The sequence below is a fragment of the Ochotona curzoniae genome, unplaced genomic scaffold, assembly GCF_017591425.1.
Source record: "Ochotona curzoniae isolate NIBS_2020 unplaced genomic scaffold, NIBS_Ocur_1.0 contig_2318, whole genome shotgun sequence".
Classification (NCBI taxonomy): domain Eukaryota; kingdom Metazoa; phylum Chordata; class Mammalia; order Lagomorpha; family Ochotonidae; genus Ochotona; species Ochotona curzoniae.
In genome coordinates this window covers 935,812-941,811 of record NW_024465419.1, presented here as the reverse complement: position 1 = coordinate 941,811, position 6,000 = coordinate 935,812, and the positions used below count along the sequence as shown (strand labels likewise).

At 40.6% G+C, this 6,000-nt stretch overlaps 1 long non-coding RNA gene across 2 annotated transcripts in view; it reads left to right on the top strand.

The window, feature by feature from the left end:
* The first annotated feature begins 545 nt into the window (after positions 1 to 545).
* LOC121151262 overlaps positions 546 to 6,000 on the top strand; it is a 113,617-nt gene continuing 108,162 nt past the window's right edge. For both annotated transcript variants that reach the window (XR_005883145.1, XR_005883144.1), the window contains exon 1: positions 546 to 637. This is a non-coding gene — a long non-coding RNA (uncharacterized LOC121151262). The remainder of the gene's footprint in view (positions 638 to 6,000) is intronic.

Genomic DNA, 6,000 nt, shown 5'->3' with positions numbered 1-6,000 from the left:
TGTGGACTCCAGCATCTGTCCCAGGAAGCAGCTCCCAGAGATGCAGGAATGTGTCCTTGTTTGTGAGTTTAAATGCAAACTGCATTTGAGAGATAGGGTGAGCAAAGTAACCTTTTAGTATTTTCTTTCCTTTCAAACATTAATGGCTCACAGTTCTTACCCTTTTCTGAGTTGTGGGAGGCTGTCATTTCCTGCAAGTTCTGTAAACTGGACAGATGGAGGAGTCCCATTTAGTGATGTTGACATTGGAGTGTTGCAAGCCTGAGCTTCCCAGGCTAGCCTCCTTACACAGGCTCTCATTTGGTTTCCTCTCCATTAAATACACAAACAAAGGCTACCTAATACTCCATTGTTTATTTTCTTCTGGAACCAATTTAAAGTTTGTTAGGGCAGCTAAATTAGAGAAAAGGATTTGGAATCCAAGTTTTCCCTGGATTATTAGGAAACTGTCTCCATTACTCAACCAGTTTCTCTTGAGTGATACTTTTTAATCATTTTCATTCCCCAGCCTAATTTTTAATCTGTGTTCTTTTCCTTTTAGAAATTCCAAAAGCAGACGTGCAGAACACTGCTCCTCTTTTTGAATCTTGGATTACAAGCTGAGAAGACTCCATAAAGCTAAAAGGGAAATAACAAGGTAATTACATTTATAATTATTAAAGATGTATCTGTCTGATCCTAAATATAACTCATCCTTAGCTGCACAAAAGATCCCATATCCCATCCCTGTGATCCTCAACTTTGTCATTCTTCCTCACTTTTCCTTCCTTCTCTCCTCCATTGCCTTCCTCCTTCTTCCCTTCATAGGTGTCACTAGCAAGCATTTCTGGAGTCTGCCCTTTGTGTATTGGTTACTGTTCTCAGTGCCTGTGCTTTATCCTTACATTTCATGCCCTGGCAGGAACAACTTGATTAAAAGAGCTGTCCACGCCCTGCCCTTAACTTTGATGTTTGCTGGAGTAGTGCAGATGCTGCTGCCATAGTGCCATGGCTGGATGCAGAGGCTGGTCCTGGCTCCTGCCCCTCACCCTCTCTATCTCCATTAGCCCCAAGATGCATGCAATTTTCCCAACCCTCTCTGGGATTCCCTGAGTATTGTTTGCAATTCTAAACACTCTAGGTAGTTAACATCTGCAGTTTAGACAGTTGTCATCAGAACCCCTCATGGGAGTAGGTGAACCACATCATTGTGGTATTTATTCCCCAACTAGAGAATATATGAACATCCTCACTGAATGTAGACTGGTGGATTTTTGCTCAAAGACTAACATGATATATAGGTTGTAAGTTAACTAATAAAACAAACAAAAAATAAAAACAAACAAACCAGAAGTATTCTAGAATTATTGTGAAAATTAGGGGACCAAGCTACCACAGGGTTTGGCATATTTGAAGTAGTTAATATAGGTTGAACCTCCCCAGTCTGCAGAGCTGAAATCCAACATATTTTCCAAAATCAATATATCATAATATCTATTTTAGAAGATTTATTTTATTTTTATTACAAAGTTAGATATACAGACAGGAGAGACAGGGAAGAAGACAGAGACTTGCATTTATTGATTCACTCCCCAAGCTGCCGCAATAGCTGGAGCTGAGCCAGTCCGAAGCAAGGAGCCTGGAGCTGTTTTGGGGTCTCCCATGTGGGTGCAGGGTCGCAAAGCTTTGTGCAGTCCTCAACTGCTTTCTTAGGCCACAAGCAGGGAGCTGAATGGGAAGTAGGGCCTCTGGGATTAGAACCAGTGACCATATGGGATCTCAGCACATGCAAGGTGAGGACTTTAGTCGCTAGTCTACTGCACCAGACCCAGAGCCCCATATTTTAACTGGCTGATTTTCACCTTGCAAGCACCAGGATCCCTTATGGGTGCCAGTCTGTGTCCTCACTGTTCTATTTCCCCTTTAGCTCCCTGCTTGTGTCCTAGGAGATCAGTGGAGAATGACCCAAAGCTTTGGACCCCTGCACCTGTGTTGGAGCCAAAAGAAAGCTTTTGGCTCCTGGTTTCACATTGGCTCAGCTCTGACTGTTGCGACCATTTGCAGAGTGAAGTAACAGATAAAAGATCTTTCTCTCTGTAAATCTACTGTTCCAATATAAATAAATAAATCCTTAAAAAAAATTCTTCCTGAGCACCAACCTGACCACAAATGGTGAATTCTACACCCCTGCTGAGTTACAGTGTCAGTACTGTACAACGGAGAACTAACTTCCAGCTGTGTACATGATGTGCATATGAAGCAGTTTTTCGTTATGTATATGTAAACATTCCATAATCTAAATACTACTTCACCTAAGCAGTTCAGGTTAGGGGCACTGTGCTTGTGCAATAATTTTTGTTGCTGTGACCCTCTGCAGAACAGAGATACTGATATGTGCCTCTCAGGACTGCAGTAGGCATTGAATGAGGTGATATCTGTAAAATATGTTGGGAGGGCACAGTGCATGTACTTTCAGGTGAATCCTCAGTCATCATGGCAGGATGATAATGGTGTTGACAGTTGTGTTCAGAACAGGATGAATATGATGACGTGGAATGCAGGCTAATATCTAACAATTAAGGGAAAGAACAGTTACAAATTCTGTAATTTCAACAGTAGTTTATTAAATCACTGTTCATATTTGGAGCACAAATATTCATTCATGAAAACTTTGGCTGTTGCAAAAAGCTAAATTCTGGGACCCATATTACAGCAGCACTTCTTTAAATGCAAATTTGGGTCCTAGCTGTTCTGCTTCTTATCCAGCTTCCTGCTAATGTTCCTGGGACTGTAGTGAGTGAATGGAGTCCTGCTGTACACGTGGGAGTTTTGGGTGGAGTTCCAGTTTCCTGGCTTCGGCCTGTACCACATATGGCTGCTATAGGCATTGAGGAGTGCTCCCGGAGGTGGAAAAGCCATCTCTCTCTCCTTCAATTTCTACCTCTTTCTTTGTCTTTCCCTTTCTCTCATTCCTTGTCTCCTTTTCCCTTCTCCATTTACAAATAATAAGATGCACAAACATTTAAAAGTGTTAAATTTTGTGAAAACTGTTTAGCTCTTATTAGTATCCATTTCATAAATATAAAGGAAAGTATATTCTTGGAATATTATTAAATTTCAACACCAATAAGAATAGAGATACAATATTTCAATTAACATTAGAATCCATTATCTACACATGTCTTTGGTTGAAATACACATGTGTTTGTGTCATTGTTTTACTCTCTTGTGATAATGCCTTTTGACATCCTTTCATGGGAGGTCTATGCTGAAAGTTTCTGAAAAGCAAGAAATATAGATACATCATTCCTCTAAATGGTGATGATATAAGTTGGTGAGATCTCCCTCTCTCCTGACTCTCTCTCTCTCTCTTTTTCTCTCTCACACACATACACACACACACACACACACACACACACACACACACACGTACACACATACACACTGCAGAGGGAACCTTTAGTTGCAGCTCTCACTGAGTTTGTTTGCTTATCTGCTTTTGGCCACTAAAGACAAACAATATAAGGATGAATATATTGTAATATGGAGTCATGTACAAATCCTTCAGACTCTTAAATTTAACTTTTTCTTTTCTAAGGACTGAGTATATGTATTTTTTTCAATTAATGCAAGTTAGATTTTTCTAAATAGTTTCCCTGATTGGTATCTAATTATCTTCTCATGTATTATCATTAGTTTCATTGTTTTGTAGAAGGAAAGAAATATCTGATGCTATATTAAGATTTTTAAGCTTTTTGGAACCATTAATGACACCACTAAAGTTGTTCTTTTTTTTTTATGTCAATGCATTAAAGTACAGAAATGTCAAACATTTCTCACCAGAGTCTATAGTCTAGATTCACCAGATGAATCTTCTACAAAGCCTGCTTTATGTCACATACTTGTAAATGTATCATTTAGAGAATGTGTCATCCTCAAAAAAGAGCTTTAAGTTTGGTTTGATTCATGGTGTTTCCAGTTTAAGTTGCACCTGGTAGTCACTATGATGCAAGGGGTGCTGTTCATAGTCCCTTTCAATTGTTTCAGTGGCCTCACTGTCCCTGGCAGTGATTCTTGACGTGGCTTCTCACTTGATTATACTGAAAACCAGACATTGCTTTTCTCCCTTTCTCATTGCTATCCAGGCCCCCAGGCCTTGGGATCATCTTGATTTCTCCCTCTGCCTACACCTGCAGCAGGTAGCATTTCATCTCAGGCAGCTCTGCTTTCTTTGCAGTCTGTTAGCTGCACAGATAGGCATCAAAGAGGCATGATATAACCAAGGACTGTCTGGGGTTGACATACAGGGTGTACTGGACTAAATGAATTCCAGATTGTTCTGCTTAACAGCTCATCCAGTTTTTGCAAATTAATCTCCAAAAGGTGCTATTAGGAGTTTGGTGTTACTTCTTAAGAAAGCAGGCCCTCCTGCCCTAGCTGATTGATGACTGATGACGTATTTGTGAGTTTGAGCCTCTTTATCCTTAAATATTAAGGCTCAGGTATAATTTCCTCTTGATCGGTTGTCAAAGATGCTGTTATTCCTCACCATCAGAACTGGGTTGTTTGTTGGTGACACTTCTTTTGTTCCAAAGTGTATCATACTTCACATATGATATCAGGAAGTGTCTAAAAGGGAAAATTGCAAATTTACCTGCTTGAGTTTTTAATTTTTTTTTTTACTATTTCTTCTGACTTTATTTATTCATTTAGAAAATGCAGATTTTTGCAGAGAGGAGAGGTAGAGAGAAAGCTCTTTCATCCACTGGTTCAGTCCCCAGATGGCTGCATTGGCCAGAGATTAGCTGACCTGAAGCCAGGAGCTTCCTCTGGCTTTCACACAGAGTTGCAGGGTCCCAATCTTTTAGGCCACAAGCAGGGAACTGGATGGGAAGTATAGCAGCCATAACAGGAACTGGTATCCATGTAGGATCCTGGTGCTTATAGGTGGAGAATTAGCCAGTTACAACCATTGCACAGCCTCCTCCTTTATTTATTCTTAATTAAGATATGCTTTGTCTAACTAAAATATCTATGAAGGGCAGTAAGCATTTAGTCCAGTGCTTAAGATGCTTGGGGTGCCTGGGTTTGAATGCTGCTTCCACTCTGATTTCAATTTCTTGCTACTTGTGCTTGAAAGGAAGAAGGTGATAGCTCAAGAACTGGAGTTCTTGCCACAAGCATGGGAGAGCTACTCTGGTTCTTCATTTTGGCTTAGCACATCTTCAGTTGTGGACATCTAGAGAATGAACTAGTAAAACTAAAAACAAACAAATAGAAAGAAGTAAGTGCACCAAGTCATAATGAGGTGGTGACTTACCTTAGCAGCTGAATCAAAATGCAGAGATTTTTCTGGTCCTGGGAAATGTTCACCATTCGTGAATTTCCTCAACAGCTTTACTGTGTGTAGGTGCTTATTCGTTGGTTCCTGTAACGGGTGCACATGAGTATCCACAATACTCTGCTGAAAGGACATGGCCCTAGTCTTTGAGAAGCATACGGTTCATTCTACAGAGTTGCTATCTAACTCTGTGTTTCTCTATAAATTTATCACCTTATTGGCCTGATTAGTTTCTTTTTAACAGAAAGTCCAGGAGGGAGCTGATGAAGGCCTTATCCATCCCTGGTGTTGGATGCTTTGGTTGGGATCGGGTGAGGATTCACCTAGCTGGACCAGCCTCTCTTGTGGCCCAGAATCATTCTCACTCTGAGAGCCTCTTGTGTCTGAGTCATGCTCACACTGCAAAGAGTTATCTTCCTCTAAATAAGTGGCCTGTGTTCAGCTTCCTGGCTGGTTGTCCAAGGCAGGGGTAGATGTTAACCTCAACTACCTAAGTTTGTACTCATGACCAGGGTCTTTGTCTCAAGCTCCACTCTCCTTCCCTTCCCTATGAAACTTCTCAGTATCCATGCAGGAAAAATTGTGTCAATGTAGGATCCCTTCATATATCCATGACCTTGAATTCTCATTCACTGGTTACTCCTTTCACACAATGAAAGAAGGCATTAAAAAATAATTTG